General features: G+C 42.7%; 1 pseudogene; it reads right to left on the reverse strand.

Annotated features, from left to right (window-relative positions):
* Positions 1-10,809: 10,809 nt before the first annotated feature.
* Positions 10,810-17,170, reverse strand: LOC103232982 (tRNA (guanine(26)-N(2))-dimethyltransferase pseudogene; annotated as a pseudogene).
* Between the last annotated feature and the right edge of the window lie 215 nt (positions 17,171-17,385).

Below are 17,385 nucleotides of genomic sequence, written 5' to 3' on the forward strand. Positions count from 1 at the left end.
AAAATCTCGGTGTTTATGTTCCTTCCTCAACTTGGAGGCAGCAAAGGAAGGGAACCTCGTAGTGCTTGTGGCTGAGGGTTGTTTGCTTGTCTCCTGGGGGCTCCACCCCAGAGTGATACAGATCAGCAGTCACTCAGTGCAACTGGCCCAGGGTGGAGGGTCTGTGCTTTTGTCCCAAGTCAAGGGTTCCCTATCTGGGGATGTGCAGTGGGACGTGTGTGGGACCTGAGGGAGACTGACTGGCCTCTTCTCCTTGGATCGGCTGCAGCTTGTTGGAAGTATGGATAAGGCGCTTAGGGTCTTTGCTCATTCATTAGTCTAAGGGTGGCAAGGGCAGTTCCACTGCAGAGGCAGTGGCAGAGGGGCTTTTAGTTGCCCCTGGAGGCTCTGTCTGGGGAGTTGCCAAGTTGCTGCTGGCTTGATAGCTCTGGTGTAGGTTGGTTGGAGGCCCAGGCCTAGAGGACCTGACCACTGAGGGGATATGGGAATGAGCACCCACATAACAGTTTGGCTGCTTTTCTGTAGGGCTGCTGTCATATGCTTGGGACCCATTATAGTCTCTTGTCATCTCAGATTTTTCAGTACCTGGAAGCATCACTAGTGAAGGCTGTGAAACACCAAACAGGGCAGCCTATCCCTCCCTCTTGGAGCTTTGTCCCAGGGAAGCATGGGCCTGTTCCTGACCCTAAGGCACCTGTAGGAGGTGACTGGAGGCCTGGTTGGGTGGTCCTGCCCAGTGAGGAGGAATGGGATCGGGGTCTCGCTTAAAAAAGCACTGTGGCCATGTTTTGGTAGAAGAGCTGCACTGTGCTGGGGGTCCACTTCAGTCCCTAATTGCCTTGCACACTCAGATTCATGACGGCTTGAAAGGCTAAGTCGCCAAAACAGCAAAGATGATGCCCTGCCCCTCCCTCTGAGAGCTTGGTTCCAGGGAGGTTATAAATCTCTGTCAACCAGCTCCAGAATACTGACAAGGGTGGCTGGAGGCCCCCGTTGGGAAGTCCCACTCAGTAAAGAGGAATGGGATCGGGGACCCGCTTAAAGAAGCAGTCTGTCCACATTTTGGTGGAGCAGCTATCCTGTGCTGGGGAATCCCTTTTCCCTTGGTCAGCTCGAACTCCTCAATGGCCAAAGGCTGAAACAGCTAAGTCTCCTATACAGCAAAGATGGCAGCTCCCCTCCACCTGGAATCTCCTTATGGAGATGCAATGCCACTACTGGTAGCTGACTGGAATTCCAAGCCAGTGGATCTCACCCTGTGAGGTGCCATGGAAGTGGAGCCTGCAGGATGTTTCTGCTCAGCCTCCTGGATTCAGCCTCCTACCTAGAGGTATGTACAGGGATATAACCTCCCACTTTTTCAGAGCTGCAACTACTTTTTCCAGAATACCCAAGTACCTAAGGCTTCAAGTTCTCCATGCATGCTTGAGGTGATGCTCTGCCAAGAATCCACATAGCTGTCTGTCAGACCGAAGGCCCTGATAGAGTGGGTCCACAAGAATATCTCCTGACCTGAAGGTTGCTAAGATCCATGGGAGAAACATGGTTTCCTGGGGTCACACATTCACTCACCACTTCCCTGGGCAGGGGGCAGTTTCCCTGGCTCCACGTTGCTCCTGGATAGGCCATTGTCCTGTCTTGTTTTCTTTATTCTCTGTGGGTCAAGTTGTTTCCTTGATGAGTCCCAATGTGAGTACCTAGATGTTTCAGTTGAAGGTGCTGTAATTACTTGCCCCTTCTGTTTCACTTAATGACAGCCATGCACGCTAGCTGCTGCTTGTCAGTTATCTTGGCCACTCCCCGTCTTTTTCTTTATTAGTCTAGCTAGTGGTCTTTCTATCTTGTTACTTTTTTTCAAAGAACCAACCCTTAAATTCATTGATCTTTTGTATGTTTTTTTCGTGTGTCAATTTCCTTCAATTCGGCTCTGATTTTGGTTATTTCCTCTGCTAGCTTTTGGGTTGGTTTGCTCTTGTTTTTCTAGTTCCTCTAGGTGTGATGTTAGATTGTTAACTTGTGATTTTTTCACATATTAATGTGGGCGTTTAGTGCTATAAGCTTCCCTCTTAACATTATTTTAACTGTGTCCCAGAGATTCTGGTATGTTATGTCTTTGTTCTCATTAGTTTGAAAGAATTAATTGATTTCTAACTTAATTGGATTATCTACCTAAATGTCATTCAGGAGCAGGCTGTTTACTTTCCATGTAACTGTATGGATTTGTGTGATTTTGTTAGCATCGATGCCTATTTTTATTGCACTGTGGTCCAAGAGTGTGTTTGCTATAATTTCTAATTTTTATAATTTGCTTTGGATAGTCTTCTTTTTACTTTTTTTTTTTTTTTTTTTGAGACGGAGTCTCGCTCTGTTGCCTAGGCTGAAGTGCAGTGGCCGGATCTCAGCTCACTGCAAGCTCCATCTCCCAGGTTTATGCCATTCTCCTGCCTCAGCCTCCCAAGTAGCTGGGACTACAGGCGCCCGCCACCTCGCCCGGCTAGTTTTTTGTATTTTTTTAGTAGAGACGGGGTTTCACCGTGTTAGCCAGGATGGTCTCGATCTCCTGACCTCGTGATCCGCCCGTCTCGGCCTCCCAAAGGGCTGGGATTACAGGCTTGAGCCACCACACCTGGCCTTCTTTTTACTTTTAAGTTTAGGGGTACAAGTGTAGGTTTGTTACACAGGTAAACTTGTTTCACGGGAGTTTATTGTGCAGATTATTTTATCAACCATGTATAAAGCCTAGTACCATTAGTTATTTTTCCTAATCCCCTCCCTCCTCTCACCGTCCTCCCTCTAAAAGGCTCCAGTGTGTGCTGTTCCCCTCTATATGTCCTTGTGCTCTCATCGTTTAGCTCCTACTAATATGGAACAAAAAAAAGAGCCTGGATAGCCAAGGCAATCCTATGCAACAAGAACAAAGCTGGAGGCATCATGCTACCTGACTTCGAACTATACTACAGGGCTACATTGACCAAAACACCATGATACTGATACAAAAACAGACATACAGACAAACAGAACAGAATAGAGGGCCCAGAAATAAGGCCATACACCTACAATCATTTGATATTTGACAAAGCTGACAAAAACAAACAATTTGGAAAGAACTTCTTATTCAATAAATGGTGCTGGGATAACTGGTTAGCAATATGCAGAAAATTGAAACTGGCCCCTTTCTTACACCATATACAAAAATCACCTCAAGATGAATTGAAGACTTAAATGTAAAACCCAAAACTATAGAAACCCTGGAAGACAACCTAGGCACTAACATTCAGGACACAGGCACGTGCAAACATTTCATGACAAAGATGCCCAAAACAATTGCGATGTAAGCAAAACTTGACAAATGGGATCTAATAAAACTAAAGAGTTTCTGCACAGCAAAAGAAAATATCAACAGACTAAACAGAAAACCTACAGAATGAGGTAAAATTTTTGCAAACTATGCATCCAACAAAGGTCTAATATCCAGCCTCTATAAGAAACCTAAACAAATTTACAAGTAAAAAACAAACAACTCCATTCAAAAGTGGACAAAAAACATGAACAGAGACTTTCCAAAAGAAGACATACATGCAGGCAACAATTATAGGAAAAAAAACTCAACACCACTGATCATTAGAGAAATGCAAATCAAAACCACAGTGAGATACCATCTTACACCAGTAAGAAAGGCTATTATAAGAAAGTCAAAAAAATAAGAGATGCTGGTGGGGTTGTGGAAAAAAAGGTATACACTGTTGGTGGGAGTGCAAATTAGTTCAACCATCGTGGAAGACAGTTGGTAATTCCTCAAAGACCTAAAGATAGAAATACCATTTGACCCAGCAATTTCAGTACTTGATTGTTTTATGTCTGATTGTGTGGTCTATTTTAGAGTATGTGAATGTGCAGATAAGAATAATATATATTCTGTTATTTTGGGATGGAGAGTTCTGTAGATGTCTATGTACAGGTCTGTGGTTAGCCTGATGGGGTTCCCTTTGTAGGTGACCTTCCCCTTCTCTCTAGCTGCCTTTGTCATTTTTTTTCTTTAATTTTGACCTTGGAGAATCTGATGACTATGTGTCTTGGGGATGTTCTTCTTATGTACTATTTAGCAGGGGCTCTCTGCATTTCCTGAATTTGAATGTTGGGTTCTCTAGTGAGGTTAAGGGAAATTTTCATGAATGATATCCTGAAATATGTTTTCCAAGTTTCTTGGTTTCTCTACCTCTCTTTCAGGGATGCAAATGAGTCATAGATTTGATCTGTTTACATAATCCCATATTTCTCAGAGGTTTTGTTCATTCTTCTTTATTGTTTTCTTCTTCATTTTGTCTGATTGAGTTATTTTGGAGAACCAATCTTCAAGCTCTGAGATTCTTTCCTCAGGCTGACCAATTGTGATGTTAATACTTGGAATAACATTATGAAATTCTTCCAGTGTGCATTTCAGGTCTATTAGATTGGTTTGTCTCATTATTATAATGGCCATTTGGTTTATCACCTCTTGTATTGTTTTATTGTAATCACTAGAATTCTTGGATTGAATTTTGACTATCTACTGTATGTTAATAATCTTAGATCCATATTCTGAATCTCATATCTGACATTTCAGTCATTTCAGCATGGTTAAGAACCATTGCTGGGGAATTAGTACAGTTGTTTGAAGGTAAGAAGACACTGTGGCTTTTTGAGTTGCCAGAGTTCTTGCACTGATCCTTTCTAATTTGTGTGGGTTGTTGTTTCTTCATTCTTTGACATTGCTGTCCTTTGAACTTTTTTTTTTTTTTTTTTTTTTTTTGCTTTTTTTTCTCTTTGATGCCCTTGAGGCTTTTATTATGGTATAAGGTGAGTTCAGTTGACTGGCCTCTAGTCCACTTCTAGGTCTTGGAGGAGTTCCCTCCAATTACTGTCTCCATAACGGCATTTCTTTTGTTGGGTGTTCTTGTCCATGGGGCTCCCTCAGGCATGGGCTGCAGTTAGCAGATGAACTGTATTCTTGCCTGGTCAGCCTTAATCTGCTTTCCACGTGCTTCGTGGGGAAATATCCCACAGAGTTTCAAGCAGAAGTGGGATTGCTGGGTTAGAAGCACTAGTAGGTGTGGCCTATCTGGCTACAAAAGGTGGGGATGGGTGGAGTTGCCTGTCCTTCCATCTGCATGTTTCCAGAGTAACAGGAGGCTGTGTCCCCAGACAAAAATTCAGGCAGAAAAAGGACTGCTGGGCCAGAAGCTCTAGCAGGCATGGTTCACCAGGTTACCAGCAGTGGGAGTGAGCGGGAATGGCCTCCATGTTGTCTGGGTGTTTCCTGGGAAAGCCCTCTATTTGAGTTCACACTGAAGCAGGGTTGCTGTGTCAAAATCTCTAGCACACTTTGCCTGCCTGGCTATCAGTGGCAGGGATGTATGGAGTCACACACCCTGACATCTGGATGCTTCTAGAGACAACAAGAAGCTGTGCCCTCCAGCTGAGTTCACACAGAAGCAGGGCCACTGAGGCTGAAGGTTCTAGCAGATGTTGCCCACCTGGATACCAGTGGTGGGGTGGGCGGGTTCACATGTTGTGCCATCCTGGTGTTTCTCAGGACAACAGGAGGTTGTGCTGTACAACTGAGTTTGCACAAAACTGAGACCACTGGACTAGAAGCTCTAGCTAGCATTGCCTGCCTGGCTACTAGCAGTAGGGCAGGGTGGAGTGGGTGGCAGAGTTTGGGCTGAGGCAGGACTGCTGGACCAGAAGCTGGTGCCAAGCCTCAGCTGCCAAGGAGGACTGGAGCAACCTACTGCTCCCAGGTGCCACAACTCCAACCTCTATAGAGCTGTGGTGCAAGTGCTGGTCTTCTCTGGGCCCCAAAGCTTGTAGAGGTCCCCTTGGACTTGAGCATTGCCACTGCAAAATGTCCAGGTGGCTCTCTGCCTCAGTCTAGAAGCGTGGTGGAGTACTGGGGGTGGTGCGGGGGGCAGGGATATTTTTCCATTCCCAGTCTTGCACAGTTCCCTGTGGAGAGCGTGAATTACCCTGGGGGTTCCCACTCCTGAGGTGTTGGGAGAGGTTCTCCTGGCTCTGTTCTGAGCCCAGACAGGCTGGTGCCCGGCTTCGCTCCTCTCTGCTGTCTGTGTTCCCTTGCTGCCTTGATGGACCTCAATGTAAAACTAAATTTTAAAACAGAAGAGTCTGGGACAATATGAGGTTGAACCGAAATATGATAAAATAAGTTACCTTCTCTGGGCATAGTGGAAGTTCCAATCTAAGCAGAGTATGTGCAATTTTATGAATAGATTAAACTTTATGTTTTTTCCTGAACAGGGCTGCCATCCTGGTGTTTCCCAGGACAACAGGAAGTTGTGTCTACAGCTGAGTTCACACAAAAGTGAGACCACTGGGCCAGAAGCTCTAGCTAGCATGGCTATTAGCAGCAGGGAAGGGTGGAGTGGGTGACCAAGTTCCACTCTCTTGTACAGTACACTGCTCTGATTAGGCCTTTCAAGGTTGTGTGTGTGTGTGGCTGTGTGTGTGTGTGTGCTTGTGTTGGGTGGTTGGTAGTTATGAGGTGTCAGCCCAACCAAGGCCCATTATATGAAATCATATTAGCCACATCTCAGTCACTGAATATTTGAAATAAAAATCAATGCTAGTTTTAAAATATTCCATAAATCGTTTTATGTCCAGCTTAGCAAGACTTTAGCTGTTCTCTCAACATAGAACCTTTGGCATTCATATAGTTTAAAAGAAAGTTTAACACGCTACGTAAGGTACAGATCTACCTCAGATTTATCAAAGATTCTTTGGGTAGTTCATAGATGCATATGTTGGGTGCATGAAAATTGAATATGTCCAGAACGTGTTTTACTTTTACATGACTATCTGGGCAAAGTCTATTTTATTCTAAAGAAGTAAAGTTGGGACAAAATGCAACATAGACATTTTCAGAATGATAATAAAATTATGGAGGAATTATAGGTATATTGTAATTCTGAAAATACCTTAATTAGGTCCTGAGTGCTCAAATATAAGGACTCTCACCCATTCTCATATACATTTCAAATCATTCTCTCTACATGGATGCTTCCTATACACTCTTTTATATACATTTATTTGGATTCGTAACTAGCAACTTTTTTATCTGCACATTGAGATTGAAAATTTAGGGTTTTTGCTTGGGGAAGTTTTGCAGAAATTGAGAAAAAATATTATATGGCATCAAATGTGTACATTTGTAGTAATAAAATGACTCTTTGATTACTGTAATGCCTGAAAAGTTTACATGAATTCCATTTTAAACATATTAGTGCTGGATAGTATTGCTGAGTGGAAAGAATTCTTTGTTTAAAGAATGTGTTCTAGTGTTTATTAGAAGATGGCTGTGAAACCTCAGCTCCTTTGGATCTCATTTACCTCACTGATAAAGTGAATGGATTAGACTAAACTCTCAATTTTCCTTCAATGCCAAAATTCTAAATTCATTTAATGAATATGCATTGCTTCTTGTGTATAAGGCACTGGGCTAAGCATTGATAGTACATCAGTGAATAAAATGGATAAACATGCCTGCTATAGTGCAAATAAAAAAAATTAAACTACTGTTGCTCTCCTGGACTCTAGTGTCTGCCCAATGCTTCCATTTCTATATCCAGTGCTATCCAGTTTGTCTTCTTAAAGCAAGATTATAAGGAAGCCCTTCCAATACTCAAAAGCTTATGACTCCCTACCATTTGCAAAATATGCTCCAAATTCTTTAATTAGGTATTATCTGTGCAATGTGCCCTGTTTCAACACTATGTTAACAATCTCATTACTCAAGAGGAAGTAGTGGGTAGTAGGAAAGGACCTGGCCCAGGAGCCTGAAGCCCTGGGTTCAGGCCCTAGTGCTACCAGTACTAGTTAGATAAATTTTGGAAAACCATATACATTCTCTGAACTTTCATTTTCTTATTGGGAAAATAAGACCAATAATAACTTTGCTCCATAGAACAATACATAAGCAATAAGTTGCACCTCATGAAAATATATAAGTGCCTTGTAACTATTAAAGTGAAGTGGCTCAGTTGAAAGGTTGTAAATTTTGCAATCATATAGAACTAAGTTTAAAATCTGGCTCAGTACTTCACTAGCTTTATGACTTTGAACAAGTTAATTAATATTTCCAAACTGCTTATCTATAAAATTGATTAAAATAGCTATTCTGCATTACTATTATGAGTGCTAAATAAGAGATTATAAGGAGAATATTTGACAATTAATAGGTAAATAAGTGACCATTGACTAGTAGCTATTATTAAGGCAGTTAGCATTTATTTTAACTCTTTATGACTTGTACAGATACCATGTTTCTACTTGTTGACAAGTTAGTTCAAAATTTCCTCAGGAGATAAACTTGGAATTTATCTATCCCAATCTGTGTGTGTGTGTGTGTGTGTGTGTGTGGTGTGTGTGTGTGTGTGTGTGTGTGTGTGTGTGTAGTATATATGTACAAGAGAGGGGATGAAAAGAGAGGAGAGGGGAAAGGAGATGAGGTTAAGGTTGGAGGGGAGAGGGAAATCATAAAAAGTTCCAACTGGAACAAGGATGAAATGCAGTCTAAATTCTGATATCAGACTTATCCTACAGGATTATTAAATAGTAGTAGGCAGTTCACACTTAGAAATACATACAAGATTAAGGGCAGGGAGATTGATTTAGCCTTACTTAGCTTCACAGTTCCTGGCTAGAGTGATGAGAGAGGACATTGTTTTGATTAAAGCTCCTGAGGAAAGGGACTACCAGTCCAAACATCAAAGACTAATGAGTATCAGAGAGCTCAAACCGCCACCAGCCCCTAGCAAACTTGTGGATCTATATATCACATAATATGTATTATATGTCACATTTCTCCTTTTTATTTAAAAATTTTATTTTAAATTTTTGTGGGTACATGGTAGGTGTGTATATTTATGGGGCACATGAGATACTTTGGTTCAAATATTACATGATGGAAAATAGGGTATCCATCTCTTCAAGCATTTATCCTTTGTGTAACAAAACATCTAATTATATACTTTTAGTTATTTTAAAATGTGTAATTACATTATTATTGACTATAGTCACCCTGTTGAGAGATCAAATAGTAGGTTTTATTCATTCTTTCTATTTTTTTGTATCCATTAGCAATCTTTACCTCCCTCTCACACTCCCCCCACCTACCCTTTGCAGCTCTGATAACCATTCCTCTACTCTCTATCTCCATGAGTTCAATTGTTTTGATTTTTAGGTTACACAAATAAGTGAAAGCATGCAATGATTGTCTTTCTGTTCCTTGCTTATTTCATTGAACAGAATAACCTCCAGTTCCATCCATGTTATTGCAGTTACTGGATCCCATTCCTTTTTATGGCTGCATTGTACTCCATTGTGTATGTGTACCATGTTTTCTTTACCCAGTGGACACAGATTTCTTCCAAATCTTGGCTACTGTGAACAGTGCTACAAGAAGTAAAGTAGTGCAGATATCTCTGCAATATACTGCTTTCCTTTCTTTTGGCTATGTACACAGTAGTGAGATTGCTGCATCATTCAGTAGCTCTATTTTTAGTTTTTAGAAGAACTTCCATACTATTCTCCAAAGTGGTTGTATTAATTTACATTTCCAACAACAGTGTATGAGGATTCCCTTTTTTCCACTTCCTCACAACATTTGTTATTGCCTGTTTTTATATATAAGCCATTTTACACTGGGATGAGATTATATCTCATTGTAGTTTTGATTTGCATTTCTCTGATGATCAATGATGTTAAACACCTTTTCTTATGCCTGTTGCCATTTGTATGTCTTCTTTTCAGCAATGTATTTTCACATCTTTTGCCCATTTTGGAATTTTGGGATAGAATTATTAGTTTTTTTCTCCATGGAGTTGTTTGAGTTTGGGAAGTTTGCAAACATTTTCTCCAGTTCTGTGGGTTGACTCTTCACTTTGTTGATTGTATCCTTTGCTATATGGACGCTTTTTAACTTCATGTGATACCATGTGTCCACTTTTGCTTTGGTTACCTGTGTTTGTGAGGTATTACTCGATACATTTTTGCTTAGACCAATGACCTGGAAATGTCTGTATATTGATATTGTGTCTGTAATTTTACTGAATTTGTTTAATAATTCTAAGTTATTTTGTGGTGTCTTTAGATTTTTCCAAATATAAGATTATATCATCTGCAAACAAAAATAATTTGACTTCTTCCTTTCCAATTTGGATGCCCTGTGTTTCTTTCTCTTGTTGGATGGCTCTGGCTGGGACTTGAAATCTATGTTAAATAACAGTGGTGAAAGTGGGCATCTTTTTTGTGTCCCAGATCTTAGAAGAAAGGCTTTCATCTTTTCCCCATTCAATGTGATGCTAGCTGTGGGTGTGGGTGTCATACATGACTTTTATTATGTTGAGGTATATTACTTCTCTGTTTTTTATTTTTATTTTTATCGGGAGACGGTTATGTGACATCTCTGTTTGTTGATGTTGTTGTTGTTGTGTGTGTGTGTGTGTGTGTTTTTTTTTTGAGACGGAGTCTTGCTCTGTTGCCAGGCTGGAGTGCAGTGGCCTCAAATTGGCTAACTGCAACCTCTGCCTCCCGGGTTCAAGCGATTCTCCTGCCTCAGCCTCCCCAGTAGCTGGGACTACAGGCTCGTGCCACTACGCCCAGCTAATTTTTTGTACTTTTAGTAGAGACGGGGTTTCACCATGTTGGCCAGAATGGTCTCGATCTCTTGACCTCATGATCCGCCCGCCTCAGGCTCCCAAAGTGCTGGGATTACAGGCGTGAGCTGCAGCGCCCGGCCAACATCTCTTTATTGGTTCAGTGTATGTCTGGCCTGGCGGCAGCCCCAGGTCCAGGGGGCTGTGACTGGAGGTCTCTGGACAGTCAGTGGCAGCATCAGCAGAGACCCCGGGTGTCGGGGGGCTGCGGGAGTAGCAGCACTGGTCTCCGCGTTGACAGGTGCCCTCCTTAAACCTTTTGCAAGGAAATGTCTTGAGCAGGGCAGCTCGCTGGGCCCTGCCCTCTGGCGGCTCCTTCGGCTTGTTCCGAAGCAGCCTGCGTCTCTACTCCATAGCTTTGCCGGCCGCCTTGTTCCCTGGCCAGGCATGAGGATGGGGACCCCAGTTGGCTTCCGGGTTGGCCCGGAAGCGCTTGGGTCCTCGCTGGCGGGAGCTGGGGTTGGTAATTTCCCGGATGGTGAAGTTGGCCTGCAGCCTGGGCTCCACACTGAAAATGCGGAATACTGGGCTGGTCTCTGAGAGTCACTCCCGTTTCACCGGACATTCCTTCTTTCAGCAGCGCATGATGTTCCAGAGGGCGGAGGCGAGGGCATCCGTCTTCACAGCCTTCTTACCGGCCTGGGAGAGCGAGACCCGGAAGTGAGCGTGGAGGAGGGCTGACGGCAAGGACGGGAGGCTGGGCATGTTGCAGCGGATGGGGCTGCTCTGCTGGTCCAGGGTGCAGTGCAGAGGCATATCCCGGAGCTCCTCAGTGATGACGCTCAGGACCCTTCGGATCCGCCCCGAGGTGTGGAAGCGGCTGGGGTTAGTGCGCACAGCCTCTGGTACACAGCCCACGAAATCCAGGTCATGGATGGGCTCTGCCCACATGGAGCAACCAAGCTGGTGTCGCTGCCCACAGTGTTCACACTCGGGGTCACGGGGGGAACATAGGCTGCAGAGAACTTGACCCGGCCGCTGGGGAACTCCTGACGCTCTGCCGAGGCGCTGAAGGTGGAAGGCCCCACAGCCCACACACTGGAACACCAGCGCCTGCTTGCTGGCTGAGGCCTTAACCTTGGGTTGGCCGGTGAAGACACGGACAAAAACACGCACGTAGAAGTTGGCGCTGTGCTGGGCAGCGGCACCACGAAGCGCTGGTAACAGTTGGCGCAGAGGTTCAGGCTGTGCAAGACGATTCTCAGGGCCATCTTGTGACAGGCCCGGCTCTTGAGGGCCATGGCACCGTATTTGCTGTAACAGTCTCCCCGCTGTTCCCCGCCAGCACCGCCATGTCCGTGCAGGTCACGCACAGCAACTCTCCTTCACTCACAGCCTGCACAGCTGCATCCGTGAAGGGGCCAGGGCTGCCATAGGACTCCAGATGGATGATGTCGAACCTCTCTGACACCCTCTGGTGCTGGTACATCAGCATCCGGGCGTCTACTTGGCTGGGCTGTACCAGGTGGGCCATATCATTGAGCTGCACATGCCGGCGTATGAGATCCACAGCCCGGGCAGAGGCTTCGTTTGCAACCACAGATCTGAGCCCAGGCACCTCTACGGCAAATCGAATGGAACATAGGCTTGAAGCTGCCAGGCCTTCCAGCATATGCAGGCCTTCCTCACAGATCTTTCTCACCGCCGCTGTGCGAGGTTGGTCTCCTGAGGCCAGGTTTGCACTCTCTTTCAGTTCAGCCTTTTCTTCCTCTTGCTTTAATGAGTCCACGACCACCTTTTGCGTATCCTTCTCTCCTGGCACCTTGATCTGGATTCCTTTGGCCCCAAGCTGAATGCGAGCAAACTCGATGATCACAGCACATGTCAGGTTCCGATTGAATTCCTGCACCAGGTTATAAAAGACCTCGTTGGCGCTGGGATTTTGGCAGCCCCCTCAGTGACTGTCATCTGCTGGACTTCACGTGGGCGCTCTTCTCCGCAGGGCCCGGTGCCGCTCTCCATCGCTGCTGATTCGGCAGCCCTGGGGACTGCACCTCGGTAAACCGGGCTCTTCTTGTAACTACAGGAAAGCAAATTAGGACCTGGGTGCCACCATGTTGACACAGTCGAGGTATGTTACTTTTATTCCCAGTCTTTTGGTTTTTTTTTTTTTCTTAATCATGAATGGATGTTAAATTCTATCAAATAATTTTTCAGCCTCAATTTACATAATCATATGGTTTTTCTCCTTCATTCTGCTGATATGATGTATCACATTGATTGATTTACATATGGTGAACCATCCATGTATCACAAAGATAAATCCCAGTTGGTCATGATTAGTGATGTTTTTAATGTATTGTCGAATTATGTTTGCTAGTATTTTGTTGAGGATTTTTGCATCCATATATATCAGAAGTATTGGTCTGTAGTTTATTTATGTATTAATTTTTGATGTGTCTTTGTCTAGTTTTAGTATCAGTGTAATACTGACCTTACAAAATGCATTTGAAAGTATTCTCTCTTCCTCTATTTTTTGGGAATAATTTGAGTAGGATTGGTGTTAGTTCTTCTTTAAATGTTTGGTGGAATTCAACAGTGAGGCCACTGGGTCCCGGGCTTTCATTACTGGAAATAGTCTGTTCAAGTTTTGCATGTCTTCCTGATTTAATCTTGATGGGTTGTTCCTCTCTAGGAATTTGACCATTTATTCTAGATTTTTCAACTTATTGATATATATTGGCATATAGTGGCCACTAATGATCCTCTGAATTTCTGCAGTATCAGTTGCAGTATTGCCTTTGTCATTTCTGATTTTATTTAGATCTTCTCTCTTTTTTTTTTCTTAGTCTGGCTAAAGGTTTGTCGATTTTGTTTAACTTTTCAAAAAACCAATTTTTTGTTTCAAATTTTTGTATAGTTTCCAAAAATTTCTCTTATTATTGATTTCTAGTTTCATTCCATTGTGGTCTGAGAAGATGGTTGATATAATTTCAATTGTTTAAGTTGTGTTTTGTGACCTAACCTGTGGTCTGTCCTTGAGAATGATCAATGTGCTGAGGAAAAGAAATGTATATTCTGCAGCCATTGGATGAAATGTTTTGTAAATATCCGTTAGATCCATTTGGCATAGCACAGATTAAGTCTAATGTATCTTTGTTTATTTTCTGTCTGCAAGATATGTCCAATGAAGAAAGTGTAGTGTTGAAGTATGCAGCTCTGATTGTATTGGAGTTTATCTCTTACTTTAGCTCTAATAATACTTGCTGCATCTACCTGGGGACTCCTTTATTCAGTGCATATATATTTAAAGTTGTTATATCCACTTGCTGAATTGACTCCTTTATTATTGTATAGTGTTCCTCTTTGTCTCTTATAGATTTTGTCTTGAAATCTGTTTTCTCTGATGTAAGTATAGCTACTCTTTCTCTTTCTTTTTTGTTTTCCATTTGCATGGAATATGTTTTTCTGCCCTTTTATTTTTAGTATATGTGTGCCTTTATAGATGAACTGTATTTTTCTTAGGCCACAGGTGATTGAGTCTTACTTTTTTAATTCATTCAGCCAGTGTATGTTTTTTGATTGGAAATTTTAGTTCATGTCTTTTGATTTGAGAGTTTAGTAAATTTATATTCAGTGTTATTTTTGATAAGTCATAATTTACTCTTGCCATTTTGTTATTTGTTTTCTGGCTTTTTTTGTTGTTTTCTCTTCTTTCCTCTCTCTTTTTTTTTTTTTTTTTTGCAAAGGTGATTTTTTCTGGTGATATGATTCAATTTCTTGCTTTTCAGTTTTGGTGTGTCTGTTGTAAGTTTTTTGGTTTGAGGTTACCATGAGGCTTGGAAATACTGTCTTATAATCCATTATCTTAAGCTGATAATAATTTAATGCTGTTTGCATGGACAATCAAACCAGCAAACAAAAAGAAAACTAATAAAAACTATGCCTTAACTTTGTTACCTACTTTTTAACCTTTTGTACTTACTGTTTGCATCTTATTGTGCTATCTCTGTCTTCAGAGGTTGTTGTCATTATTTTTGACTGTTTCATAATTTAGTCTTTCTACTAAGGATAAGAATAGTTTACATACCACATTTACAGTGTTATAATATTCTGTGTTTTTCTGTTTAGTTACAATTACCAGTGGGTTTTGCGCCTTCAGTTATTTCTGATTAACATCTTTTTATTTTTGAATGAAGTACTCCATTAAGTGTTTTTTTTGTGGGGTAGGTCTGGTGTGACTGAAATCCCTCAGCTTTTGTTTGTCTAAGAAAGTATTTCTCCTTCATGTTTGAAGGTGATTTTTACCATATGTATTATTCTAGGGTAAAAGTATTTTCCTTCAGCACTTTAAATATGCCATGCCATTCTCTTCCAGCTTATAAGATTTCCACTGAGAAGTCCAGAAGTTTTGGAGCTCCACTGCATGTTATTTGATTCTTTTCTCTTGCTGCTTTTAGGATCCTTTCTCCATCCTTGACCTTTGGGAGTTTGGCTGTTAAATGCCTTGAGGTAATCATCTTTGGGTTAAATCTGCTTGATGCTCTATAACCTTCTTTTACTTAGATATTGACATCTTTGTCTAAGTTTAAAAATTCTCTCTTATTGTCACTTTGAATAATATTTGTACTTCTAACTCAATCTCTACCACTTCTTTAAGGCTTTTAGCTCTGATTTTCCCCTTTGAAGTTATTTTCTAGATCCTGTATATGTGCTTCCTTGTTTTTTTAATTTTTATTTTTTGTTTTTTATCCTCTTACTGTGTATTTTCAAATAGCCTATCTTTAAGCTCACTAATTATTTCTTCTGCTTGAAGAATTCTGCTATTTAAAAAATGTAATGCACTCTTTAGTATGCCTATTGCATTTTTCAGGTCCAAATTTTCTGCTTGCTTCTTTTAAATTATTTCAATCTCTGTTAAATTTCTCTGATAGAATTCTGAATTCCTTCTCTTTGTTATCTTGAATTTCTTTGAGTTTTTACAACAAACTATTTGGTATTCTCTGTCTGAAAGGTCACATATCTTTGTTTCCTTAGGATTGGCAACTGGTGCCTTGTTTAGTTAGTTGGTTGGGTTTATGTTTTCCTGGATAATCTTGATACTTGTAGATGTTCATCTGTGTCTGGGCATTGAAGAGTTACATATTCATGGTAGTCTTCACTGTCTGGGTTTGTTCATACCTGTCCTTCTTGAGAAGGCTTTCCAGATATTCAAAAGGACTGGGGTGTTCTGATCTAAGCTGTGTCTACTTTAGGGGGCACCTCAAGCACAGTAACACTGTTGTTCTTGCAGACCTGTAGAGGTACTGCTTTGAAGGTCTTGGACAAGATTCAGGAGAATTCTTTAGATGATCAAGCAGAAACTCTTGTTCCCTTCTCTTAGTTTCTCCCAAACGTACAGAGTCTCTCCCTCTCTGTTCTGAGCCACCTGAAGCTGAGCATGGAGTGATATAAGCACCCCTGTGGCCTCTACCACTGTGACTGCACTGGGTCAGACCTGAAGCCAGTGCATCACTGGGTCTCACCCATGGCCTACTGTAAGCACTTCCTTTCTCCCACCTATGTTTGCTCAATGCCCTGGGGCTCTACAATCAGCAGGGGGCAAAGGCAGCCAGGCCTGCCTCCTTCCTTTCAGGGCAGCAAGTTCCCCCTAGCCCCAGGCAGTTCCAGAGTTGCAGTCTGGGAGCCATGGGCTAGATTCAAAAACCTTTTAGAAGTCTGCCTAGTGTTCTGTTGCACTGTGGTTGAGCTGGCACTCAATCCACTGGATGCCGTTCTTTCCACTCTTCCCTCCTTTTTCCAAAAGTAGAGGAGTCTCACCCCATGGCCACCACCACCACGGGCACATGTGGAATGCTACCAGCCTACTACCGATAGTCCCGTAATGTCCCAGGTCTCTTCAGTCAGCATGTGGTGAATGCTGCCTTGCCTGAGACTCACCCTCCAGAGACATGAACTCCTCTCTGGCCCAGAGCAGGTCTAGAAATGCCATCCAGTAGCCAAGTCCCAAGTGCCTGCTTGGTGCTCTGCACACTCTGGCTAAACTGGTACCTAACATGCAAGAGAAAGTCCCTTTTACCTTTCTGTCTGCTTTTCTCAAGCAGAAGGAGTCTTTGCCCACAGCCACCACAGCTAGAAATTTGCTGAGTCTTACCTGCATCCATCAAGTCTCAGACCCACATCCGAAACCCTCAATCTAGTGCTTGGTATCATTGCTGGTTATTCAGGGCCCAGGGGCTCTTCAGTTAGCAGGTGATGAATGCTGCCAGAACTAGGTCCTTCCCCTCAAGGCAACAGGTTCCCTTCTGGCTCAGCGTGTGTCTAGTAATGTCATTTGGGAGCTAGGTCCTGGAAACAGGGCCTCAAGACTCTGATAAGTGCCCTATCCTGCTGTGGCTGAGCTGGCATCAAGGATGAAAGACAAAGTCCTTCCCATTCTTACCTCTCTTATCCTCAGGTGGAAGGAAGGAGTCTCTTTTGGGGCTTTGAAATTTGCATACTGAGGTGAGGAGACGGGTCATGTCAACACTCCCTTGGCTGCCCAAGCTGGTGTTTCAGTAGGTCTCCTGCCTCCCAGTTCACTGACTCTGGCCCCAGTTCCTCACTAAGACTCTTCTAGGTGTTTCAGTCCTTGTTTCCTAGACTGCATTTCATGTTTATTTAGAGCCCCAGAGTACTTTAGCTTAGGTTGGTGAAGTTTGAAGGAACTCAGTTTCCGACCTCAGGGACTGCGTGA

This window comes from Chlorocebus sabaeus, chromosome X, assembly GCF_047675955.1.
Source record: "Chlorocebus sabaeus isolate Y175 chromosome X, mChlSab1.0.hap1, whole genome shotgun sequence".
In the NCBI taxonomy this organism is placed as follows: domain Eukaryota; kingdom Metazoa; phylum Chordata; class Mammalia; order Primates; family Cercopithecidae; genus Chlorocebus; species Chlorocebus sabaeus.